The following is a 27,763-nucleotide window of genomic DNA, read 5'->3' as shown; positions in this document are numbered from 1 at the left end:
TGAGTAGCAGGGAAATGCTGTGAAAGTGACTGTTAATATTGATCAATGAGGGCTAGAGAGAGTTGCAGACCCTCAGCACTGCCACTTAAAGTGGGCAGGAAACCCAAATTGACCAGTAATAAAGTGTTTGAGGTTGTACGAGGCGGCTCCTGGGGAAACTGCTGCTCCGAGAGGGAGGCTGGAGGAGAGAAGCTGTCAATTACTCTTGTTTGATGCCTGGTTACTGAGCAGGACAGAGCGGGCTGGGGCCTGTGGCTGCCAGAGGATGAGAGGCAGACCCAGCCTGGATCTCTCTGGAAAGCCACAGAGAGGCTGGGTAGGAAGGGAGACACAAGGGCTCTCTTTACATTCCTTATGGGTTCAGAGGCCTGCAACTCACTGCTATCTTTCCCCAGGTTTCTTTCATTTTAGGGCAGGAAGTAAAATCTGAACTGTTGGCAATCTTTCCCCTACTTCTGTGCTGGACACTAGTGGTGGACGGGGTTTTGGTTTTGGTAATTATTGCAGCTTTATGGGTAAAAGACCAGAAATCTAAGAAGATAGATCTGGGAATGAAAATCAGCTTCTGTTATGGACTTTGAGCTTAAGTCTCATTTATGGTGATCACATTGTCATTACTGTTCTACAGATAATTAATAATAATAGCGGTGTGCACAATGGTCCTCTGATTTCAGTGCTTAATGTATTAACTCATTCAATCCTAAAAACAACCCCACGGAGGGAGGTGCTACAGTTTTACCAAGGGAATAGTATACGACAGCGGTTTTGATAGGAATTCTACTACTTAGGAGAGATGAATTAGAACATTCTTGGGACGAGACCATGAGCCAGATGAACAAATGACCCAGTAATTGTTCCTGGAGTAACAGACTTCCTTTAATGAACCTGTGATATGCGGCATCATCTGGGGTTTGTGTTGTTAACCTTCCAATGCAATGGGGTTTTGTTGCTTTCAATCAGCTGTATGTACTTAGTTGAGAGGTGAGTGATTTAGTTAAAGCTAAAATTGAGTAATCAACCAAAAGTAGATGATTGTAATCAATTTAGTTAGATAGAAAGGTCAAAAAGTATTGATAAAATGGAAACTGCAGTTACTCGTACAGTCATTCTACTTTTTCTGTGTCTGACTCAACGCCACTCAAGAGTCCTTTGTTAAGTTACAAATCTCATGTAAAACCATTTGGGAACTCTTCCAGTACAAGTAAATACTTTAAAAAAAATTATGAAATATTTCACATGTACAGATAAAAGTATAGAGACTAATAGCTATTTCAACCACCCAGCTTTGTCAAATCTGAACATTTTGCCGCATTTGTTTCAGACCACTTTTTCCAACCTACAAAACGTTTTGAGTCCATTTGAAGCCTTTTGTGTGTGCCTCTCCTTGATCTCATTTCTCTCTTTTGCCCTTCCCTGCCCCCAAGAATTAACCACTCTCCTGAATTTGGTATTTTCTTTGGTTTGCTCACATGGGTGCCACCAAAAATGGCGTACAGTTTTGTTTGCTTGATTTTAAACTTTACATCAATGTTATCAAACTGTATATGTCTGTTTGCAACTCGCTTTTTTTCACTCCTCATTAAATTTTTAAGATGTCTTTACGTTGATATGTTTAGCACTTTAACTGCTGTAGAATATTACAAAGGCTTCTTTCTAAGTCAATTCACCATCATCTCTCCAGAGTGTGGGCAGACATGTTTCCATCGGCTCTGAGCAAAGGGGTCACTCTGGACAGAGTAGTTATAGCTCAAATCATGAGGAAAAGACAAATACCAAGACAGTTGGGCAGAAAAGGGTTTTTAAAAAATCAACTTGACAACTTCAAATAAGTTGAATTAAAGTTTTTTAAAAAATCTAATTAATTCAGTACACGGTGAATTGTATAATAAAGTATATTGGTTGCTGAGTTAGGTTTTTAACCCCCGGTTCAGTCTTATCCAGCTTATTTGGATTGGAATGGACACAACATATTAATTCAACAAATATTAAACTCCTACTATGTGCAATGTACTGTGCTAGGTGCCCAGGGGCAAAAGAAATTAGTAAAGTGAGAATAGCAGAAGACAAGTAACTAAAACAGTCAGAATGAGCACCATAAAGGTGGTACGACAAGGCTTGTGTTCTGGGGCCAGCAAGCAGTTTAGTTTTTCAGATCTTCTAGGGTGTGAAGGAGAATGGGCGGAGTAGGGCTACAATGGGAGACTAGACTAAACTACAGGGGGACTTTTCTACTCTTTAAAGGTCTTTCCTTTGTAGCTATGGTAGTGCTCTTTAAGGCATGCAGGAAAGATTACTACAAAAGTGATTTCTAGGTGCCTTGAAACCAGAAGAGACTGGAAGCTGTGAGTCCACTTAGAATGCATTGGGAAGAGTCTCCGTGAGATATGACTTGGGTCTGGACCATTATACTGTCAAAGGAAACATGACAAGCAGTTGAGAGGAACCTTTTTTGGGGGCTGAATGTATAGGACAGCTGATTGGATATGGGTTCAAGAGAGAGTTGGAACTTGAGGGTCCGAGGCAGGATTTCTAGGGGAAGAACAGTTCCTCAACAAAAACGGGGACAGCAGGATGGTTCATGATTTGTGGAATGGGGAGAGGAAAGTGAATGGAATTGTTTAGGACACACTCAATTTTAGATCACAAGGCAGGACAGCTCAGTGAAGAGTGTGGCCCAGTGTCCGTCTGCTGGCATCTTCTTTGTCTGACCTCTGGGGTCCACTTCGCTGCCCACACCCCAGACTGGAAGTATGAGGGATATGAATCCCCACTAAGTGCATCCTTCAACCAGTGACTGAGGGGAATTTGTGCGATGGTGGGTTGGATTTGGATCATACTGGCTTGCAAGACCTGATGGCTAAATTTTCTGGAATTTTGTGAGTCAGTTGTTAAACATAGCTGTTATTAAAAATTAAATTACATACACTTACAATTAAGTAAATTATATTAAAAGTATAGGTAATCAGCCATTACTTCCTAATTATTTTACTGCATTTTACAATTCCCCCTGCTATTGTCTTTTGTATCTAGAAGTCGGCAGTGCTATGTATATATAGCAGTGGCTGCTATGGTTCTTTTCCCAGCTCCATGTTCAATGATATTATGTTGGTAGCTAGAAATCAGCCATGATGGGAGAATTTACACCATGGAAACTGGCAAATGTTGCAAATCAGGGATCACTCAACCCCACTCTCACTCCTGCTGGAGAACTTGTTGTTAAAGATTTTCCAGCACATTACTGAGATGGTAAAAAAATACTCAAGCTCCTTTACCCTTCAGATGGGACAGCTCTGAGGTGCAGATCTACACAGGCTGAGTTCCCCAGCAGGATTCAAGTCCAGTTTCTCATTGGTAACTTGCTTGATGACATACCATTTTTGGCTGCTTTGCCCTCTCTGTCTCCCCATTCCACTTCCTTCTCAATAATTCTTGGATCACTTTTAAAATAAACTATTTAAAATGAAATCCTTGTTTCAAGGTATGCTTCTGGGACAACCAAAACCAAGGCAAATGACAAGAATGGTTACTCTTTCTGATGAGGGTAAATGACAAGGTAGGTCAACAGTTGCCTGTGACCTAGTGGGCGGCAGCACCCTGGCATGTGGAGGACATGCTCTGTGGATGACCCACTGGGGATTAGCACCAATAGGGTTTGTTTTTCTCTGTGACTGCTAGTAGGAGGCACATTTGCTTATGCTCACTTCACATTTTATAGATATTTATCACTTTGTGGCATGATCTTAATCCCACTGAGTACTTTTAAACATAGGAGGTAGTGATCAAAATTAGCCAGTGAAGATAGAATTGGCTTGTTTGGTAGGGCCACCTAATGTTCAGTTTTCATCTTGCTTTTTATTTTCCTACTCTTGACTCACTCACTCTGCCTTCTGTCAACTGGGGTCCTTTGAAAACTTACCACAGTGAAGCAGAAAATTTTTAGTGCATCTTAAACCTGAAGATTGCCTTTCGGTGCTTTCCTCTCCATCTACCTGTGTGTCCACCTTAATGTACTTTTGTTTAGTTATTGGAATGTCAGTCCACTCCAATGTCTGCCCTGAACCTCTTAGGACTCTTAAATCTTTTGTCCTCATGAAATGATGCAGGTAACCACAGTCCACCAATCTCCGCACACTTCTTTATTACTAGTTCGTTATGGATACCGTTTCATGGCTCTCTCTGCTACTGCTATTGGAAATTATAGACCTTCTTTCTATAAACTTCCCCCTTCCCCTCCCACATCAGTTTTTCTGCTTTCTCCTGCATTCTGGATTTCAATTCCTATTTGAACCCACAGAACCTAGTTTTAATCTTATTGGCTAATTAATATATATCTTTAAAAAAAAAAGACTCTTGGGGCTTCCCTGGTGGCGCAGTGGTTGAGAATCTGCCTGCTAATGCAGGGGACACGGGTTCGAGCCCTGGTCTGGGAAGATCCCACATGCCACGGAGCAGCTGGGCCCGTGAGCCACAATTGCTGAGCCTGCGCGTCTGGAGCCTGTGCCCCGTGACGGGAGGGGCCGCGATAGAGAAAGGCCCGCGCACCGCGATGAAGAGCGGTCCCCGCACCGCGATGAAGAGTGGCCCCCGCTTGCCGCAACTGGAGAAAGCCCTCGCACGAACCGAAGACACAACACAGCCAAAAATAAATAAATAAATAAATAAATAAATAAGAAAATCCTTTAAAAAAAAAAAAAAAAAAAGACTCTTTTTCTTCCTTAGGTGGGTTGTTATTTTTAATGATTGCTTTAATGGTAGTCGAGGATGTCCCTGCCTAGGGAGGCCCTTTCTTTCTGTCCATAATGAGGCATAAGTCATTGCAATGTGCTGAGATTTATGGAGGGACGGGGGTGGGAGGAAGCACCTTTTCAATTTATTACATCTTAAATGAACTCCCAAAGCAGGAACAGAACAAAACAAAACAAAAGGGCAGTAAAGCCCTGTGTACTGTTTAGTCTGATGTTTGCTGAGCTGTATAGAGGTTTGCTGACTAGTCTGGAATTGGTAGGCAAGACTTAGCATTTCATCTGAGTCGTTCTTTTGTATTCTGTTTACCCTTAGCTCTTTATCCTTCCGCACCATTGCCAGCATCACTACCTCCACCTCCTCTACCAAGTAATCCGAACGTTGCCGCACATAATTCTATCCATGTCATTAGATAGTTATGATGGTTCATTTCATCATATCTTGAATTTTTTTAGGGAGAGAAACAAAGTGAAAGAGGGACCTCTTTATTTCATACAGGTAGACACAGAGGACTAAGCACTTAGATATATGACCTCGAGGACATTTGTAATTTAATAAAACCCTTCATCTTGCCTCTTTTTTTTGTGAAAAGGTAGTAGAATACGTGATTCAGTTTTCCACTAAAGTGCCACTTAATTTCATCCAAGAGATCTGCCCCGTGAATTCTGTGCTGTCCCATCTTTTCAGGTCACATCATAGAAAGAATCTCCCACCAATACAACTGACTTTTCACCTGCGCTGTTGAAGTGCATTGTGCAGGGGCCGGTACCTGCACAGGTGGGAAGGTTGTGATTTCTTGGGCATCAACTGAATGCAGTTTATGTTCCTACTATTAGAGGTTAGAGAGCAGGTCAGTTTTGAGGAGGGTTCAGTACACCTACTGTTACCTTTTCTTTTCTCTTGGTTTACCTCTTTGTGAATTCTAGGAGAGGGAAAACCCCACCATTCAGCACAGTTTTGAAATATTGCTGGGGAGGCCAAGTTGTTTTTCGTATGTATCCCATCCAGGCTCTGTGATGCTGCCAACAAAGTGTCCCCGAGAAGCCCTTTCTCTGTGCTACGTCCTAACATCCTGCTTCAGGACACTTTCACTTGGCCACTTCGGTTCATCCTCCTTTCTCGTTTTTTGCAGCCCTTCCCCACCCAAAGCCTCCTACTGTGACTGTGGTGAGAGGGTGCGATTTTCATTACCCCAACACTAAAGCAGACTAGGAACTTAAAGACATTGTTGCTCACGGCCACATTGCTCTCTCTGCTTCCTTGACTTTGGAAGTGAGGCATTTCATTTCTAAAAATGGTTTGAAGACTATATAAATGTGTTTCACACAATACAAAACACCAGCCGTATATAGATTGTAATTTTTTTTTTTTTATTAAAAACCTTTGCTTCTTTCTTCTTGCTTCTCTTGATAGGTGCAGTGATAGAAAGCTCCCACATACCTAAGACTTCCTTTTTTTTTTTTTAGACTCAAACTTCAGAGTATTTTCAATATCTGCAACATTATCTTTTGAATAATAATTACCTCTTATATTAAATTATAAGACAGCAGGATTCAGGATTAGATCTCCCCATATTATTCTAGTGAAGGAAATTATGACAGGGGTCATTTTTTAGAATTATGTAGCAGGGTAAAAGGTCCTAGGCAGCATTAGAAGGCAAAGGCATTTATAATTAAATTGTAATTTAGGCCAGTGATTTATCGTTTTCTCAATGAAAAATTTGGTGCTGCCGAGAGATTCTAAGAGAAACTTTAGTGAGATACAACTTAATGAAATAATAAAAAGAAAAATTATTCTGGAATAGATTGTATTACAGTGGCGGAAAAATTGCAGCCTGCCTTCTGTGGGTATTTTCATTATCAATCCTATTTTTCAAGGATTTCTAATTTAACTATCATTTTCTTTTCAGGATAAAACATGGCCTGGGAATTTTGAATTTTATATCCAGACAATTTTTGAAGACTTTGAAAATATAATTAAAAATCTTTGTTTCTGATTTTCAAGTTCACAATTACATTTGGAAACATTTGCCAGTTTGCTTAAAAGTTATTCAAATTGATGAAGTAACAACGTTTTTAAAAACCCTGATTTATTTATTTTGGACTAATAGGTGATTTTCTTTTGTTCCTTTGTTGTGGAGGCTTATGTCCACAAAGTTGGTACTCCAATATTTGTGTGTTATTTTTCTTTCTATCTACAATTCTGCATCTCCTGTGGGTGAGATAGGAGATCTGATCTATGGGACAGATACACACAAACCAAAAGGGAGGCTGCAGAATATGAATCATTCTTCTATTGTAAAATGAAAAAGTGAGGGAAGGTTTAAAAGTAAAAGAGTAGAGTCCTTTGCTAAAAAAGACTTTCACAAGCAATATGAAGTCGGTGATTTTACAAAAGTAGTTGTGATGGAAGGTTTGGCTCACGAGAAGGCCAATTCAATTAGTGTTTTGAGCTGAGAGATTAAAGTTGAAGTATGAAAAAAAATAAAAGTACATCTTGCATTTGTTGTGTGATACTTGAATTTATTACAATTCAAATTGTTCACTTATTGCTATATTTTAATTGTCTCCATAGAACCTTGATTGCTTTAATGATTTTGGTGATGGTTCTGTAAAAATAATCATGCTAATAAACTTTTAATGGCATGTGTTTTAAGTAATTGGTTGAAAATGGTCTAAATATCTGTTTATCCAATAGTCTGTAATAGCTTCTTCACTGAACGCCTAATCTACTTGGTAAATAATCTGTGTTTCAAAAAATGCACTGTGTATTTACATAATAGACTTCAGGTGTATTAAGAAAACAAGGTATATTCTACATATTGTTTAGATATCTTATTTAACAGCAGAAATCGTTGCCATTCATTGAATAAAGACTGTGCACTTGAGGAATTACCTAAAGACATGCTTATATGAAAGATCATAATGTCTTACAAGAACCTATTAAGGTTTATCTTGTCTCTGATCACATAAGTATTGTCTTTTTTACTTCTTAAACATATATGGCAGGCTTTGAGATGAAACTTTTAGGGAGAGCAGAACCCTCAAAAAACACTAACTTTTCGGAAGAGAGGAATGCTTTTTAATTTTCAATACATGCTTTGTAATGATGTCCTTCTGAATAGTCTTTCAGGATTTTAACCTGAAGTTTCTAATCCTATGGTCTTTCTCTGTTTTTCAAACTTGAGGCAGGATTGACGTGGTATGGTGGCCCTGACATTGCTCTACAGGCAAAGCCCAGTGGTGATTAAAAGTACAGGAAAGTGGCGTGACCTTGGGCAAGTAACTGAATAGGAATAATAATAGGATCTGCCTCATGGGGTTGTTGAGCATGTTAAATGAGTTAATACAGCAAAGCACTTATTACAGTGTTTGGCATATAGTAAATACGTAATACATTCTAGCTGGTATGTCTGTTTACTTGTAATTATAGAGCATGACCATTTTCACTAGACAGATGTTGACAAAAATACTCTATTAAAGGCCTGTAATAAAAACTTGGCAATCTAAATTTTGACCTACATATGAAAAGCTTTTGAAAGTGAAGCCAGTAAAGAAACATAAACCACTAGGGGAAGTGACTGATACAGCAGACAATCCACAAAACATAGCCCTTTTATTCATGTGAAATATGTTAATCTGTCATTTTATATTCAACTCTCATGTCTTTCTTTTTTTTTTACTTTTTATTTTCAAGTAATTTTAGACTTAAAGAAAAGTTGCGAAACAGGAGAGAAATTTTCCGTATACCCATCACTCAGCCTCCCCTAATGTTAACATCTTGCATAACCTTGGTACCGCTGTTGAAACGAAGAAATAATTGTCAATAGAATACATTTAACTAAACTTAACACTTTATTTGGATTTCACTGGTTTTTCAACTCGTGTCCTCTTTCTGCTCCAGGACCCAGTTGAGGACCATGCACTGCATTTAGTTGTCATGTCTCTCTAGACTCCTCCAATCTGTGACAGTTCCTCAGTCTTTCTTTGACTTTCATGACTTTGGCAGTTTTGAAGAGTACTGGTTAGGTATTTCGTAGACTGTCCCTCAATCTGAGGTTTTCTGATGTTTTATCGTCATTAGATTTAGGTTGTACAGTTTTGGCAAGAATACCACAGAGGTGATGAACCCTTCTTAGTCCACCATATCATGGGATATGTGACATTGATATGTCATTCCTGATGATGTTAACTTTGGTTACTTGGTTAAGATGGTAACTGCTGGCTTTCTTCACTGCAAAGTTACTATTTTTCCCTTGGTGATAGTAAGATAAATATCTTGAGGGAGCTGCCTTGAGATTATCCAAATATCCTTTTTTTTTTTCTCAACTTTTCACCTACTAATTTTAGCATCCGTCAATGAATCTTACCCGCAACAACTATTACTGTGGTGTTCTAATGGAGATTTTCTGTTTTCCTTATTTTTTCCACATTGAATAATTGGAATTCTTCTGAAAATAAGAGCTATCCTTTCTCCACTATTTTTTATTTATTCATTTATTTATTTATATCAAAATGAAGTCATGGATATTTATTTTATTCTATAGATTATAACCCAATACTACTGTTAAAATTTTTTTTTTCTCAAATTATTCCAGTTTTGGCCATTGGGAGCTCTTTCAGGTTGGCTTCCATGTTCTCTTAACATACCCCAATCTTATTTTAGGACTGTCTTACTCTCTGGCACCACAAGATATTCCATACTCCTCTTGGATTTAAGAAGCCCTGGTCCCTTTTATTGGATAGTGGTGTTTAGATATCAAGATCTAGATCCCAAGTGTGCTCACTACTGCTATAGTGTCATTGCTTCTAGGTCATCTCAGGAAGTGCAGCATGGAAATATATGTGTGTATATATGTGTGTATACTAACCACACATATATAACCACATCTACATTTGTTTATGGATTCTTAAGTGACTTGAAATTATTGTTTTTGTTTTTTAATAACACAGAAGAAAAGTGATGAAAGCTTTTCAGGAAGACAATTAGTATGTTTGCAAGGTAGAAAAATAAAGTTGGAAAATTTAAAAGCTGGGATTTAGCACATATCCAGGTTAGGAATGTGACTCCATCATAGAGTTTTAGACAAAGTCTTCATTCTTTGGCATGTGAAACATAACAGGAACTTTCTCACAATCCTTCCACATCCATGACTTGGGGACATGGTGATTACTACCTTGAATTCCATTCTCAGGTATTTGGCCTCTTGGGAACAATGTCAAATTATTTATATAAAATATAAGTAATTGGGAGGATATTTTAATAGTTGGGTGACAGTTTAATGTTTATATAGTCATCCATCAGTTTCTTCAGGGGATTGGTTCCAGGGCCCTTCCTCGGATACCAAAATCCGTGAATGCTCAAGTTGCTTATATAAAGTGACATAGTATTTGCTTATAGCCTATGCATTTTAAAGTATGTTCTCAGATACTTTAAATCATCTCTAGATTACTTATAATACCTAGTACATTGTAAATACTATGTAAATAGTTGCTGGTGTGTGGCAAATTCAAGTTTCGCTTTTTGGAACTTTGTGGAATTCTTTTTCCCCTGGATGTATTTGATCTGCAGTTGGTTGAATCTGTGGATGGGGAACCTGTAAATGCAGAACCGAGGATATGGAGGGCTGACTGTATGTGCTAAACAAAACATTTTGCATTTGTGTTTTGAAACAATGGTTCTTTTCTGTTCAAATATACCTGAAATTGTGAAGAAAATCAACAATTTCCAAAGCTTCTAACACCCCCGTACCTCATGACGTTTACATAATCTCTACTTTCCTGATCATTTCTTAGTGTTTAAATGAAAAAGTTAAGTTCAGAAATAGACATTTTTCTAACCCCACAGAGTAATTCCGTCTTGCAATACTAGAAATAAGTGATCTCAGAATTGGTTTTTCTAAGAGTTAATTCAATTAAGATAGATTTTTTCCATTCCTTATTTCTCCAACAAAATTTTTATAAATAATTAAACCCTCCTTTTCTTCTACCTGTTTTTCTTTTCTCTCTTTTCTTCATTAACTGTTGTGTCCCTTTTTGGTGGTCCATAGGAAAATTGCTGCTATTAGAATTAATTGCTACATGCTAGATATAATGGTCACTATTGATTATTGTACAATTTAAGCTTGGAGTTTATCAACGCTTTATTCCTACCTTACAACTTACGTTTAAATAGTCTTCATTATTTCCAGAAGTGTCTGGAAATATTGAAGATATGAAAGCTACAAGTCAAATGGACATATGGAAATTAAGGAAGGACTTTTCTGTGGGATTGCTGTGGGAGAAGGTAAGTGGCTAGAGAATAAATCAGACCTCTATTTACTATGTTCACCAACCTGATGGTTTTGATAAGGCTGACATTACACACAAACCCACACAAAGGGAAGCAATGAATTTAGAGCTGAGCAATATACTACATCCAGTTCCTGTTGGTTTGTCTTAACCAAATTGTATGAGGAATTTTCCAGGCTGGATAGTTGATAAGAGTTATAGATAGCTTAGCATATCTTTTATCAATGACTCTTTCATCAGAATTTTGGACTCATTTTACTGTTGCCTCATCTAACGTCAATCCCAACAGCCACCATGGAAGTGGCAAGTGTCACAGTGTTAACTTCAGAAAGAATCTCAAAATGCTACTCCTTATTTCAACCTCTTTTACAAGTTGAAAGTCAAATTAGTTGCTATGGCAGAGCTTGATTGGCCCCACCTATACCCTATGGGCACTTACCTCTTGACACGGAAGGCTGCTTATTGAGAGCAGCTGTGACTCTGCCAGAGGATCGTTTTTCTGACTGCATGGCCAACTTGGCCAGCATCTAGGGCAAGCCAAAATTGCCAGAGAGTTGATGCCACCAAAGGCAACTATCAACCAATGACAAATGACGGTTTGGTGGGTACACCCTACGTCTTCCCTTGGTTAGAATAACTCTGGGGCATGTAATACATTATCTCCCAGACCCCTAGTGGGTTTAAGCTCCAATTGCCCACTAACTCAGTAATGCACCCTTGTTGACCTCCTACCCTTCTATGTCTCATGCGTACTGGTTTTTCCCCAGATAACTTCCCAAATACACTACTTGAATTATTATCCTTGTCTCAAGGTCTGCCTTTGGGAGAACATAAACTACAGCCAGACCAAGTTTGAGTTATCTCTTAGCATAATAGAATTTCCAAATCCCTTACTTCCTCTCCTTTACTGCTCCTGTATGTTTACTTTGTTCCTCTGACCCCTTGTCTGATGGATTTCTTCCTGGAGAGCTTGGGAATGAGCAGGTGAGCAGAATAGAAGGCAGTGGGGATGCTGAGACAAATGGGTATCATAGAATCAGGGCAGGGAAGAGGAATCAGGCATTTATTGAGCACCTGCTGTGACCCAGGCACTGTACTGTATTATGTGCTTTACAAAGGTTATTTCGTCTCATTCTCTTGCCAGCCCTGAAAGGGCAGACATCTATGACTCTTTTGTAATCACGTGTGTAAATAGCAGTAATAAGGCAGAGTTGTTTGTCTGAACAAGTCACCCTCCCCTCTTGTAGTTGCTGGCTATGCCATGGACCTGAACTTCCTCAGCTGACTGAAATACTTGGCTTTTCTAACTCTTGGGTCAATCATTGCTGTTTTTTCCACTGGTCAGTAAATGGCCTAATCATCTGTGGCCTTTTGCTTCATATTTGTCACTGTCAAGTTGGCTTTGTATTTTGGAAAGCTTCCAGCATTCATTATCATAATGATAAAAGGAGAAATGCAGTAGACGCTTGGGCTGATTTCCATTGAGAGATGTTCATATTCCCAGCACAACAACTTGGAAAGCTGCTCAGAGGGGCCATTCTTGCTCTCAGAATTTATCCCTTCAAAACCAAAAGAACCTGCAAACCTATGTATTAAAAAAAATGTTCATGGTTATTTGAGTCTGCAGAATTAGAGCCGTCACCTTGTCCAGAATTAGCCCACAAGATAGACAGGGTTGATGGCAGAACTCACTTTAATACTAATTTACTTATAATTTTCTTTTATTTCTTCTCATCTTGGGAGCCATACCTAGGTGTGTTGTAATCAGTCATGAGCCATGCAAACTCACTGGTTGCTTCCTTTAGTAGGTGTAAGATAAGCAAAGGAATTCTAAGAAAATCTTCTCATAAATGGAAGACAGGCATTTTATTTTGTATATTGTAGTTGGGATCCTCTGAAGTGAAGAGCTTTTTGTACTGACTTGCAGGGCTGTCCTCTATGTGACTCTAAGAGCCCAAGTTTGTGCTTATTAGACAGAGGCCAGTGTGGCCTTTACAAGGAGGAAAGAGCTTGACTTTCATCTTAGCCTTTATAGTGCAGGGTATAGGTTGGTCTATATTCTCACTTGTCATTTTCTTGCCTGCTATGGTGTTGGGAGCTCTCCAGGAACTCTTCGTGATACAGCTAAAACACAAATATCTTGAGAAGCCCTAATCTGAAGTGAATCTTCTATAAATAATAAACAGCAAATAGGCTCCATTTAGTTATATTAACCTCCAAATAGGTCAGGCACATTGTTTAAAAATGCAAACATCACAATAAAACAGATTCCCTAGATGCAGAATTTGATGTGTATGTGCAGATTTTCTGGACGTGGTACAGGAAAAAATAGCCCACACCTATGCTTCACCACTTAAAATATTTATGTATTAGCTCTGAAAAGTGCTACTTTTGAAATGCTGTTTATTATAAGCTGATAGAACTCAAGGCCTCTCTGTCCTCGTCGAAGTCCTTCTCATCTTTGCTGACTGCTGAGTAGTTACTGCTAACTTTACTTTCTGAGACCTGTGGAGTCCTCAAGTGAATTGTAACTCTTGCCAAATTTTTTGTGATTTCTTGCTGAACAACTTGGCATTCATCTGCGATACTCTTTTAGTTTTTTCAATGGGTCTAATTTCACATGTTAAGAATCTTATTGTTTGCCAGCCAAAATAAAACGGTATAGTTCAAAACTATTTATACAATTCAAAACGTTTTTTCACGCGGAGCTCATTCTACTTGCCTTTCTGCCTCTGTCGTACGTTAACTTCATTTCTTTCATGCCAGGAATAATTAGACAATTAAGTGCTGATGCTCTGCAAATGAAATGGCATATTTTCATTGAAATTCTCACTACAAAAATACCTAGTCTTATTCTCATTCCCCCTTAAAATCAGATGTGTAAAGTGTTCCATTGCAAACTCTAACGTATAGATCCCAAAGTATTTGCACTTGGATAAAGATATGGCACTGTAATTCAACTGAGGAATGGCAGTAATTACTTTTTTCCTGGGAAGAGTAATTCTTGCAATTAAAAATATACAGAGATTGGGTGAGACATTTCTGTACTTCCCAATTTGCTTATGGTTCAGCCATTACCCATGTCAGTCTATAATTCTGGTGTAATGATTTCAAGAGTAAATAAAGCTGCATGATGTCTCACACTGTATGTGTGTGTGTATATATATGTGTGTGTGTGTGTGTGTGTGTGTGTGTGTATATATATATATATTATAGGGGGAGAGAGAGAGGGAGAGAAGGGACCTTCATAACTGTGTTAAAATCTCCTGATCCTTTAAAACTATTTACCTCCTTTAAATCTTCCTTTAATTCCTTTCCTTCTCCTCTGAACACCCTAGAATTGTCATAATTAAGAGATGATATAGAAGCCCAGTTTACTTGGGATCTGGCTATACATCTGGCTGGATTCATTCATATAAAAGGGATGTAATGCAACTCCCAGCCTGATCCACCAGGTCGCCTCTGTAGTTTCCCACTTGAAGATTGCACTGATCTCTAGTAATGTCTTAAAAAATGAAACCCTTCACGTTTTAGGATAGTTGCTCCCTCCTGTCCCCCACCCATGTCTACCATACACACTGTCACTTCCACCACACTCTCTTCATTAGACGCGAGTCAATAAGTCCAGCCCACACTTAAAAGAGGAGAATTAAGTTTTACTTCGTGAAGGGAGAAATGTTAAATAAGTTGTGGACATATTTTGAAACCACCAGAATCCTGGAGAAGGATTTCAGACAAAGGAGTGACATGGATCTTCAGTAGAAAAAGGTTGGTCTAAAAATAGAGTGCAGAGTATGCTGATATAAGAAGAGGCTGGGTTATTTGATCAGAATCTCCTTTACCCACGAAACCAGAAAACCTATTAAGGCAGGGACCACATTACCATTGATTCCCCAGCACTTCAGATCCTTACATGTAAGAGATGCTCCTTAAATATTTTTAGAATGACTGAATCAATGAATCACTAACTCAGTAAATGAAAAGTTAATGAAGAATGAGTGACTTGATTACATAACTTGTGAGAAAGTATATCAAAATGGTAAAGAAGACACTCTCTGGAATCATAATTCCTGGGTTCAAATCCAGGCCCCACCACATACCAGGTACATTTCTTGGGAAGTCGTTTAATCTTTCCAAGCCTCATTGTAAAAATGGGAATATTAATAGAAGCTATCCTATAGAGTTATTATAAGGATTACGTGATAATGACTATTAGGTATAGTATTTGGTACATAATGAACACTTAATAAATGTTAGCTATTATAACTATTGTTAATACTCAAGTTTTCTAGCTATTAAATGGTAGAGCCAGGATTTGAATTCATATCTGTCTTATTTGAAAGCTTGTAGTCCTATCTTTTGTACCTTCAAGATTGGAGGTATCATTACTCTTTCATGTTATTACAAAATATTGAGTATAGTTACCTGTGCTATGCAGTAGGTCCTGTTGTTTATCTATTTTATATATAGTAATGTGTATATGTTAATCCCAAACTCCTAATTTATCCCTCTCCCCCTTTCCCCTGCAGTAACCATATATTTTTTTCTGTGTCTGTGGGTCTATTTATGTTTTATATATAAGTTCATTTGTGTCATTTTTTTTAAGATCCCACATATAAGCAAATCCACATATTAAAAACTGAATCACTTTGCTGCACACTTGAAACTAACACAGTATTGTAATCAACTATACTTCAATAAAAATATTACTCTTTCATGGGTAGTAATATTTAAACTCATTTGGCCTCTTCAGTCAATATTTTGATAGAAGTTCTATAGTACTTGACTTTTAACAAAGTCTTGGGCTTTTTTATTCGGTTGTGGAAGAAGATGATGGAACGTCTTGAGGCTTAATGATTTAACAGATTTTTCTAGGCTAGTTCCTAGAAAATAGCAGGTAATACCACCGGGACCATTTTTAGAGGACACCTGTTTTGTTGACTAAGCTACATAGCAAGAAGAGTAGCAGCAGCAAGAACCCACTCCAATTTGTGTTTGATGACTGAGAGACCCCACATAACTGAGAGACCGCACATAACCTATGCTGATGAACATGTGAGAAACCTTTAATTGCTTATGGACAACAGTTTCTTCTATGCTTTTCTTTCTACAATGTTCAGTCTGATATGTGGGGAGAAATGGGTCTATGTGTTAGTAATCTATTGATGAGTAATAAACCACCCCATACCGTAGAGGCTTAAAACAACAATCATTTAATTTTCTCACCAATCTTTAAGTCAGTGATTTGGCCTGGGTCTGCTGGGCAGTACTGCTGGTCCCACCTGGGGCTGGATGGCCAGAGTGGGAGCAGATGGTCTAAGATAGCCTCACTCACATGTCTGGTGCTGGTACTAGCTTTCAGCTGGATGACATGTCTCTAGAATCTAGCTGGAGCTTATTCACATCATGGCAGCCAAAATAGGAAATGTCCCAATGAACAAGTGCTTTTCAAGAGTCAGCTTGTATCACATTTGTAAATATCCCATTGGCCAAGAAAGTCACATGACCAAGCCCAGTTTCAAGGGGTGGAGAAATAAAAACTGCTTCTTTTTTTTTTTTTTTTTTAAAGGGTAGAGTTTTTTTTGTTTGTTTGTTTGTTTTAACTTTTTTGGGGTTTATTTATTTTATTTATTTATTTATGGCTGTGTTGGGTCTTCGCTTCTGTGAGAGGGCTTTCTCTAGTTGCGGCAAGTGGGGGCCACTCTTCATCGCGGTGCGCGGGCCTCTCATTATCGCGGCCTCTCTTGTTGCAGAGCACAGGCTCCAGACGCGCAGGCTCAGTAATTGTGGCTCGCGGGCCTAGTTGCTCCGCGGCATGTGGGATCTTCCCAGACCAGGGCTCGAACCCATGTCCCCTGCATTGGCAGGCAGATTCTCAACCACTGCGCCACCAGGGAAGCCCCCAAAAAACTGCTTCTTGATGAGAGGAATAAAAAATGCTACAGAGTCTTATTGAAAAGGGGTATACATTGTAATGGGATGGGTAGAATCATTTTGGCTGTCTTTGCAAACAGTTACCACAGTGTGGAAGACAGTAGCAATTTCATGTTTCCAAGGTGTGAAACAAGTCCTTAAAAATCTTTTGAGGGGTTTGCAGCTCAGAGTTATATCTGGCACAGAATTGATGTCTTCTTACGGAGGTGCTTCAAGCAGTTTACTAGGTGACCACATAGTGTTAGTTGGTGATTGCTGAAACCTTAATGCACATGCCCTGCACATGAATGCTAAAATGCAAACAGATCTGAGTCTGCAAATCTAGCTTGGGACTGTTGCGTGGATATAAAAGCCTTGTTTATGCTTCTTAAATACCGCATGTCTCCAGGGCTGGTTAAGCTTTGCTAACAAAACTTCATAGTCATGTTTTCCACAGTTTCTTACAGAAATTTAAAAATCCCAGGGAACTCTCAGAAATTTCATGTATTCTATCTGACTTATGGCACAGAATTCCCAATACTGTCTTCTCAGGAAGTTGCCATGCTGTGCCTAGGCCATTTCTCTCTGAATCCCCACCTTCTTAGCCCCATGTCCAAGAAAGCTGGTTAGATGCTGAGCAAGTCGGGGAGCAGTGAGAAGAAGATGGGAACACAATCCTAATTTCTACCACAGCCAACAAAGCATCTGCATGGTGTCTGGCCTGTTCCCTCACTTGTTAGGTCAGAAAATATGCCTGCTGCGTGCCCCCTCATGGCCCCTTACCTTGACCTTGCAGCTCAGACATGCTGCAAAATCAGTGACCCCAGGAAGTCAACCTCTGGGACCCTGTGGCTGCTCCCCTGGGATGTCTTGAGTGAATTTAGTAATTCGAGGGCTTCCTAAAATTGTCCTGTCCCCACAGCATATGAAATCACAGAAATGTGCATAATACTGATATGGAAAATCTTAACATTTTCATGTACATAGATCTTATTTTGATATTTTGAATTGGAAGAAATGCAATATTATTAAGAGAACTTCTCCTAAATTTGCACATCTAGATTTAATTGATTATGTCTTGGAACAACCAGCATTTATCATTTGGCACACATTTCTTGGATCATTTTAAATGGGTTGATTTGTGTTAAACTGGTTTTGGGGTTTTAAATTGAAAAAAAATGCATTGCTTAAAGACAAAACTACAGCTTTGTGGAGATGTTGGGGTCTAACAGAGTAGTGGTCTTTAATATTAATATATTAATATTAGAGGATACTAATGATGGTACTTCCATCTTTAGAGGATGAATCTTTAGAGGATGCTAATGATGGTACTTCCCTTTCTATTGTACATGAACAGAAAATACACTATGGGGCCACTTTGTAGCTTGTCTTAGCTTCCAATTCTCAGCATTTAACAACACAATTTATCTAGTAGTAGAAGATCCAGAAGTTTGGAAGCTCATTAAAATTAAAAAAATATAACTTAAAGGAAAAGGTATAGTATGTCTCTTGTAACATCTCTTTTCCCCCCCTCTAAATAGGGATGCTAAAAATTAAGCTCCCCCTCCCTGGAGGTGTATACAGAAGCTCTATTCTGGTAAGGGTGATGAACAGAGAGTAGTGTGGACCTAGACTAAGACACCCCAAACAAATTGGCTGTACTATGTTCCTTTCCTTTGTGCTAAGGCTGTAGACTTTGGGACTCTCCTAAAGAAATGGTTTTGAATTCAGAAATAAGTGCTATAAATTTAATAGTTACTCTAGTGGGTGTCCTACAAGTACAGGAATGTTCACTTTTATGCTTGGTACAGTGAGTCAGGACATGAGACATACCCTGCTGAGGGGAAGCCTTCATCCTAAACAGAGGGAAGGCTCCATCCAGATGTCTGCAGCCTGGATGACAGGTCAAGACCTTTGTGAATCGATCACACTGGGCAGCTCTAGAGACCGGTTAAGTGCATGAGGCATTAGTTTCCTTAATACCTAGAGAGCATGCTAAAATTCCCCAAGAGTTGGTTGGGTTTGTCCATTGCTGTAGGTCACAGTTTTCCAAAATGAATTCTGAATGACACTCTACCCGTGATAATCCTGGAAAAGGAAAAGCATTCATAGCTAGAATGGTTTGAATATATCATTATCCTCTTGGAGATTCACATAAGCATATTAAAGGTTCAGAGAAATTTGACATAAAGACAACTGTTTAATCTTGTTTAAGCTATCTTTTCCTACACATCTGTGAATACAGATTTCTTTCTCCTGAAACGTAATAACATCCCACACTTCAAAGAATGTTGCTCTAGATAATCTAAGTTTGATCCTCACATTAAGCCAGACTTTTAGAGAATGACACATGTCATAGAGTGTTGGCTCTTTGTAGAAGAGCGTTAGCTGTGCTGTGATTTGCTATTATGCCATCAGCTTACTTAAGGGTTGTTTCAGAAAAAAGATACAGGGAACTTGCCATTGCATTCATTGTGGGTACCTTGTTACGTATGTAATCTACATTATCAAATAACACAACCATGAAACTTGTAGATTAAAACAATATATATTTATTACGTTACAGTTCTGAAGGTTAGAAGTCTCTGGAGATGGGTCTCACTGGGCTAACTAAAGTCAGGGTGTTGGCAGAGCTCTGCTCCTTCTGGAGGCTCTAAGGGAGAGTTCATTTTCTTGCCTTTTCCAGCTCCTAGAGACTGCCCACATTCCTTGGCTCATGGCCCCCATCCATCTTCAAAGCCAGCAACTGCCAGTCTAGTCTTTTGTCATGATTCCAACTCTCTGTCTGGTTCTTGATCTTCTGTCTTCCTCTTCCACACTTAAAGGACCCTTGTGATTACAGAGGTCCTATCCAGATGATCCAGGATAATTTCCTTATTTTAAGGTCAGCTGATTAGCAATTCCATTCCACTTTAATTCCATCTGCAGCCTTAAATCCCCCTTGCCATGTAATCTAATGCATTCATAGTGTCTGGGGAGAAGGATGTGGACATCTTTGAAGAGCCATTTTTCTGCTTACACCACGCAGCATGCATATCACTCCTTTGCTTTGGCTTCTAGGATGATGAGAGCTATTTAGTAACTATTTGGGCCTTCATCTTATTTTCCTATCCTTATTTTCCTTTTGTTCTTATATTCTCATTCTTTCTTAAAATTCATGTCATCACACATGCCTGCATGTATATAAGCCTTGTTAAAGTAGAAATAATCACTACTAATAGTGAACCTCAAGAATGGTGGTTGGCAAAGTACAGCCCGTGGGCCAAATCCAGTCTGCCTCCTGTTTTTGTAAATAAATTCTGTTGGAACACAGCTGTTGTCCTGATATAAGGGCAGGGTTGAGTACCTCTGGCACAGATCACATGGCCCACAAAGAAGAAAATATTTACTATCTGGCCCTTTCCAGAAAAAGTTTGCCAGCTCCTACTCTAGACACTCTAAGGCTTAATGCCTTGCTGCTCTCTTTCTGCTGCAAAGGGAGATGTGTCCCTTAAAATCCCTGAAACGTGGCGTAGCTAGCTCTGTAGTCATTTTTAGGTTTTGGCTTTAGTAGAGGTTTGTAAAATGACCCCGGGAATTTGGGACAATATGAATATAATCTAAGTCACTTAAGAAAATAAAATCACATGTTTACTTTATTAAATCAGATTGTATCTATGTATTTTCAAAAGATTATTACAGTGTTACGTCTCTGATTAGATTTTGTTTACCGGTGGTTACCACCTTGTCGCACACATAGACACACATTTATACACACTGCTGTTCCCTCTGCTCAACCTCTAGAAGAATGAGAGGGGAGTGACTATATGCTTTGAGCTATTCTTAGTATTTCTCAAGTCTAGTGGTAATCGTGCATTCACCCATAATGTACATCATTGATGGTTTCAAGGTGAAACAACATTTTAATAAACACCATTTATGTACTTGCAAAATTATAATAAAAGATACCTGTGAAAATAAAAATGTTGAAAATATCTAGAGTGTAGTCTGTTTCCAAAAATCATGTACTTGTTATTTATCTTTTAAATCAGTGTATAATATATGAATTATGTACTGTGTAGATGATGAATTTCTTTATGACCTTTTCAAATGAAGTAGTTTTGGATTTTCTTCTAAAGGATATCTGCATTTTGAGCAATTTTTCTTCAAAGCAACATTCCTGGATACCTTATGAGTAAAGATCTTAATTTTGAATACAATTTATACACAGGAGGAAGAATGGAATATTAAGTCTGGAGAACTTAATACTCTGGATGAGGTACCTATCATAGGATACCTCCTGTCTGAGAACTCCCACATTAGATAATACTAAATAGGCTTAGCACTTAGCAAGGTATTTTCTCTTCTCTTTTAAAGCTTTATTGAGGTATTTTTGATATACAAAAAATTGCATACACTTAATGTGTATATCTTGATGAGTTTGGGCATATGCATACTCCTTTGATGATATCACCACAACCAAGGTACTAAACATATCAATTACCCTCAATTATTTCCTTTTTGGTAGTTTTATTGTTTTTTTTGTTTGTTTTTTTGGTAAGAACATTTAACATGAAATCTATCCTCTTGATACCAATACTGTATTAGTAACTATAGGTACTATGTTATAGAGCAGATCTCTAAAATTTATTCATTTTGCATAATGGAAACTTTATGCCCATTGAAAAACAATTTCCCATTTTCCCCCCTCTCCTCAGCCCCTGGCAACCACCATTCTGTTCTCTGTTCTATGAGTTTGACTATGTTATATACCCCATAGTAAAGGAATCATGTAGTATTTGTCCTTGCGTAGCTGGCTTCTTCAACTTAGCATAATGTCCTCCAAGTTCATGTATATTGTCACAAATGGCAGGATTTACTTCTTTTTTTAAAGTTGAATAATATTCCACAAAGCATGTTTATGTTTATAATGTCTTGGAAACAATAACCAGAGCCCTGGGCTTGGCTTGCTCCAGACTCCTGCCTGTTCTGAATTCAATTTCATCCTCTAACTTTGGGCTCTCTCTTTGCCCATTTTTGGTCAGCCCCATCCTTCCTAACCTTAATCTCCCCATGTTTTTAGTAACTATAATTTTAATGAAATAATCCTTTTAAGTTTTGTGTTTTACTTGTAAAATGTACTTTAGTCCTGGGAATTCCCTGGTGGTCCAGTGGTTAGGACTTGGCGCTTTCATTCCCTGGGCCCGGGTTCAATCCCTGGTTGGGGAGCTAAGATCCCACAAGCTGCTCAGTGAGGCCAATCAATCAATCAATCAATAAAATAAAATGTATTTTAGTCCTGCTTCACTCATTTGGGGAGAGATTTTAATCTTGATTTGGACAGTGATTCTTAAATCTGTTTTGAGAGTAACCAGTAATTGGATCAATTATTATTGCTCTTCTGAAACAACTGTGTCCAATTAAAATGTTTCCCCCTCCCATGCCCTCCTAATTTACATATCCATTTTAGTCTGGGAATAATGGCAATATATTTATAGAACCATTTTCTACCAGGTTTGACCATCTCAACTTTCATTTCTCTACTTAAAAGTAAATAATAAACGATAGGTTACTCTCTCCCATAAAACCAGAAATCCACCAAACGATAGTGTACTTCTGGTCTAACGTGTAGAATAACCAGAACCTTTGTAGTAACTTTCTGCTTCTGCTATTCTTGCTGGATTTCTGGACTTTTTATTCTTCCTTGTCACTCAGTCTTTGCATACATATATTTTACTTATGTCATCCTATTTACATGATGCTGGTGACAATATATGAACCATGCTAGTTTCCACACAGTATCTAAGGTATTTTTCCCCACACAGAAACACAAATGAGGTTAAAGTTCACTTAAATTCAGGTCTTTTGCAAAAAAGGATACAGTTTTATTTTTATTTTTTATTTTTAAAAGACTAATTAATTAATTAATTTTTATTTTTGGCTGTGTTGGGTCTCCATTGCTGTGCGTGGGGTTTCTCTAGTTGCGGCGAGTGGGGGCTACTCTTCATTGCGGTGTGCGGGCTTCTCATTGCGGTGGCTTCTCTTGTTGCGGAGCATGGGCTCTAGGTGTTCGGGCTTCAGCCACGCAGGCTCAGTAGTTGTGGCTCACAGGCTCTAGAGCACAGGCTCAGTAGTTGTGGCGCATGGGCTTAGTTGCTCCACAGCATGTGGGATCTTCCGGACCAGGGATAGAACCTTTGTCCCCTGCATTGGCAGGCGGATTCTTAACCACTAGCCTCCAGGGAAGTTCCAGGATACAGTTTTAGATTGGCTGTATGTACATTAAATATTTGTGTTATGATTAGTCCAATTTACATAATATACTTCTACCACTGAGTTCCATCCTCAACTTAGAAATCATCTCTAATTATTTTTGGAGAAGAAATTTGCTGTCATTTACTTTGTGCTTTTACCAGATGGAGACCTGTGAGAAAATCTTTTCCTAAATAAGTGCTTAAACTACTAATAAATTAAAATGTATCCATCATTAATAATTTATTATTTAATGTGAAATGAATTTCTATTATTACCTTCTACCTCTTTTTTTGGGAGGGAAGGGTGATGAATAATACTTCGCAGGCTTTCTTTTCCTTTGGAAACAGTACTTCCATTCTGTGATGTGATGAAGCAGTCAATGTTCATTTTGGCCATGACCTCCATAGTTTGCAGATTTTTATCAACTTCCTACTCAGAATACCTCATTTTCATCCAAACATACATATTAAAACTCTCAATTCTCCTTGATCATTTAAATTGTTACTTTCTAGATCTTTTCCTTAAAACAAACTTTCTTTTTTTAATATTTACAGACTTCTGGATTTCTTGAATTCTTCTGCGAACAAAAGAATACATCAAAGAAGAACTCTTCCCTTGGTATGTACACACATCCCAATTGGGATGCCCATGGAATCTTTTTTCAGAGTGCTTTGTTTTATTCAAAGTAGTTGAAGGTTGATTTCAGCCAGGAGGGTGTTCTCCTGTTTGATTTCTTAGACATGATGATTTGGAATATGTGTGACATAAAATTGAGTAACTTAAATTTTAATGGCTTTAGGTCCCAAACTCTTATACATTTTATTTCTGATTTTCCTGCATGAATTTGACTTTTGCTATGAGTGTCTTTATGCCCTCTGCACACTACAATGTACTCACCAACTACGTAACTTTTGGTCCTGAGAAAATGAATTTAGTTGCTGAAGATTCTATTGGTATGTAGGTAGGGACAATCGGCAATTTCTAAGGAAGGTCTTGTCATTATAAGTCATGAGCTTTGGCAATTTCCATGGTTAGTTATGGCTGGTCTTGGTGAATGTCATGTGTATGGCTCATAGATGCATTCCTTTTTGAGAATGAGTGTAACTGTGGATCCCGCATTGTTTTAGAAATGAATGAAGCACAATGAGGAAAATCCATAGAGTAGTGAAATAGGATGTTGTTTGGAATTCATTTCCACGGCTGTAGCTAGACTTGAGGATATGGCAAATGCACTCACCGGAAAAATTGTGGTTTGGATTTTCTTAAATAGGGAAAAAGAAGGGGAAAGAAAGAGAGTTTCAGTGTCAAGGCATGTTGGAAGCAGAAGCAAGTTGACATTTGCTGTTCCTATGCCACAATGCTTCTGACCCTGGGAACATTTCATTTTCTAGCAAAACCTCTCTCTCTCTGACCTGAAGTATACAAGGCAAGATTTTGTATTGCTTTGGAAATATACTCCTCCATCCTGTGATAGGAAAATAGAGACACTGTTAAGGAAGAGCAGGGACTTAGGTGAGTACATCAGATATTCATTTGATGAAGTGTTGAGTAAACCAGACGGTTGGTATCAAATGCCTTGGTAAAATATTTTAGAAATCAGAACTAGTTCCCATTAAAAAAAATACACCCCTCTGGAGGAAGTTGCTTATGACTTTCACATTTTGTTTTCATTTATTTCAAGTAGTTTTAAAAATTAAGTATATCTATGAGCATAAGCCAAGCTTGGACTATAGATTTTAAAAAGTCAATGTGTTTGACTGTGGATATTTGATCCCTACCTGGTCATCTGGTGTCCTCATCCTGGTTATCAGAGCAACATCTGCTTAGATGGAATACAGACATTTGTGCACATTGGAGCCCAAAACACCTGAATTTTCCAACAATGAGAACATTGGGTGTTTCTCTTTGTGTGTGCTAATGGTATGGACTGATTTTGCAGAATCACTGCAGCAGGTTGTAAATGATGTATGAAATGAAAATTCCTGTCCAGTACACAGAGCAAATATATACAGTTCTATGCAATCACTGCAGTGCTGGGCTGTTTGTTTTAATATTTCCTTCAGACATATAGTCATTTTTTTGGTGAGTCATATCCAGATGCTTACCATTGGCACAGAGCACCAATTTCCTTTATATATATTTCAGATGAATTTCAGTCATGTATAAGTATACTTAATAAAATACTAGATTTGAGAGGATTTGACCTTTAAAAAATAATATTTTATGAAAATCGTAGTAGTATACTTGTTTTGAAAAATTTGGGAAATATCAAAGGGTCCAAATAGTAAAATTAGGAATCATTTAATCTCATTATGGAAAAATATCCTTTGTTTACATTTAGTATTATCTTTTAAGGCTTTTATCCCCTGTGATTCGATTGCATTCTTTAAAAAAAATATGTTGTCTTATTTGTGAATTTTTTCCCCCATTACCAATAAGGCTTGAATATCTTTCTATGCTCTTCTGCAGTATAACTTTATCACTGCATACTATTCAGTTACATGAGTGTAGCACAAGGAAGTTTTACCCATTCTTATTGAACAGTGTATATTTAGGTTGTTTCTAATTTTGCTAATACAAACAATTGTCTCTATAGGTACTACAATGTTTATATGATTTCATCAATTTTGGTATATATTCGGTAGTGCCAAGCTTGCCTCTGCTCTTCCCTTTCAAAATGTTCTTGGCTATTGTATTTGTTGTTCATGTTGGAGTTTGATGACCATCAGGTTATATTTATAAGTGATTGGAGTAGAATTGGCATCTCTGTAATACTGAGACATTCCACTGGAGAAGATACTGTGTGTCTACAGTTACTGGTAGATTTTCTAGCATGGATTCACTCTAGGATACCAGAAATAAGCATCCCTAATTAGGTCACCATGAAATTTTATTTAGGGTTTCTGCATATAATGCTTAAGTTATGTCTGTAAAGTTCTCTTTTTGTGCCATTTTTGTTAATTTTTTGAATGAGGGTTTCATAATATTAATAAAAAAGATTCCTTCTCCCTAGCCCTCCTCCCCACCCACACCATGCTCTGCAAGAGTTTAAATAGCATGGAGGTAACCCCCACCTCTTCTTTAGATGTAATAGAATTAATGTCTTCATCTGTCTTATTTGGGGGGATAAGTTCTTTGAAACCTCTAATTTCCTCTCAAGGTTATTTTAAGTTTAGGTTGTTTTCTATCTCTTATTGAATCAACTTTGGTAATTTATATTTTCCTATTGAAATATCAATTCATCTGGAGGTTAAATTTGTTATTATAGATGCATACAAAAGACCATGTTATAATTTTTAAAAATAATCCTATCAATCTATTATTAAATCACTTTTCTCATTCTTTATATGAGATATCATTTTCTTATTAGCTTTGCCAGAGGTGGTTTGAAGAACCAGCTATTGAGTTTACTTACTATTTCCATAGTTTTTCTATTTTATTACTAGCTTCTTTTTTTTTTTATAACTTTATTTATTTATTTATTATTATTATTTTTGGCTGCCTTGGGTCTCTGTTGCTGTGTGCAGGCTTTCTCTAGTTGCAGCGAGCAGGGGCTACTCTTCCTTGCAGTGCTCAGGCTTCTCATTGCGGTGGCTTCTCTTGTGGTTGTGGAGCACGGGCTCTAGGCGCACAGGCTTCAGTAGTTGTGGCTCGCAGGCTCTAGAGCGCAGGCTCAGTAGTTGTGGCGCACGGGCTTAGTTGCTCCGCGGCATGTGGGATCTTCCCAGACCAGGGCTCGAACCCGTGTCCCCTGCATTGGCAGGCGGATTCTTAACCACTGCGCCACCAGGGAAGTCCCTATTACTAGCTTCTTAAGTTGCATGTTCAATTCATGTTTACTATTCAAAATATTTAAAACTATTAATTTTCCCATGGTTTTCATTTTAGCTCTATCATATGACTTTTGATATGCTGTATTCATTCATTTTTTAAATAATTTAATGTATTTAAATTTAATAAATAATTTAGTAAAAACCAATTTCATTCGTTGTTTGATAACCTGAAGTATTTTTGTATCTTTTATGATCCAAAATTCTTTCAAAAGAGTAATTTTTAATTTTAAAGTGGTTGAATTTTAAGATTTTATCTGTTATTATTAATTTCTAGTTTTATTTAATTGTCTCTGAAATACACCTGCTATGACTTTTACTTGAATTTTATTGACATTGTCCTTATAGAATAGTATGTATGATTATCTTTGGGAAGGAGTCCATGGGCACTAGAGATGAAAGTTATTTTATCTAGAGTAGAGAATTTAATCTTACTAATTATATTATCAAGCTGTTCTACATCAGAGTTAATTTTTTGTCTTCTTTGATCTTCTTTGAGCAATTGTGAGGAATGTTGAAGTCCTTTATTAACTTGTTATTCTTTAACTCTTATTTATAGAGATGTTTGCATTCTGACAGAGCAGTATTATTTGACACATAAACATTGTATATTTGTGTTGAATTTTACTGCCTTAATATAAAATCTCTCTGAACATCTAATGTGTTTTGCCTTGAATTTTCTTTATCTAATATTAATATTAAAACCTCTGTTTTCTTTTTATGTGTATCTCTTTAACATCTCTTTGCCCATTT

The sequence above is a fragment of the Balaenoptera acutorostrata genome, chromosome 19 (genome assembly GCF_949987535.1).
Source record: "Balaenoptera acutorostrata chromosome 19, mBalAcu1.1, whole genome shotgun sequence".
NCBI lineage: Eukaryota > Metazoa > Chordata > Mammalia > Artiodactyla > Balaenopteridae > Balaenoptera > Balaenoptera acutorostrata.
The sequence above is the reverse complement of the archived record's forward strand: the minus strand, read 5'-3'. Positions refer to the sequence as shown.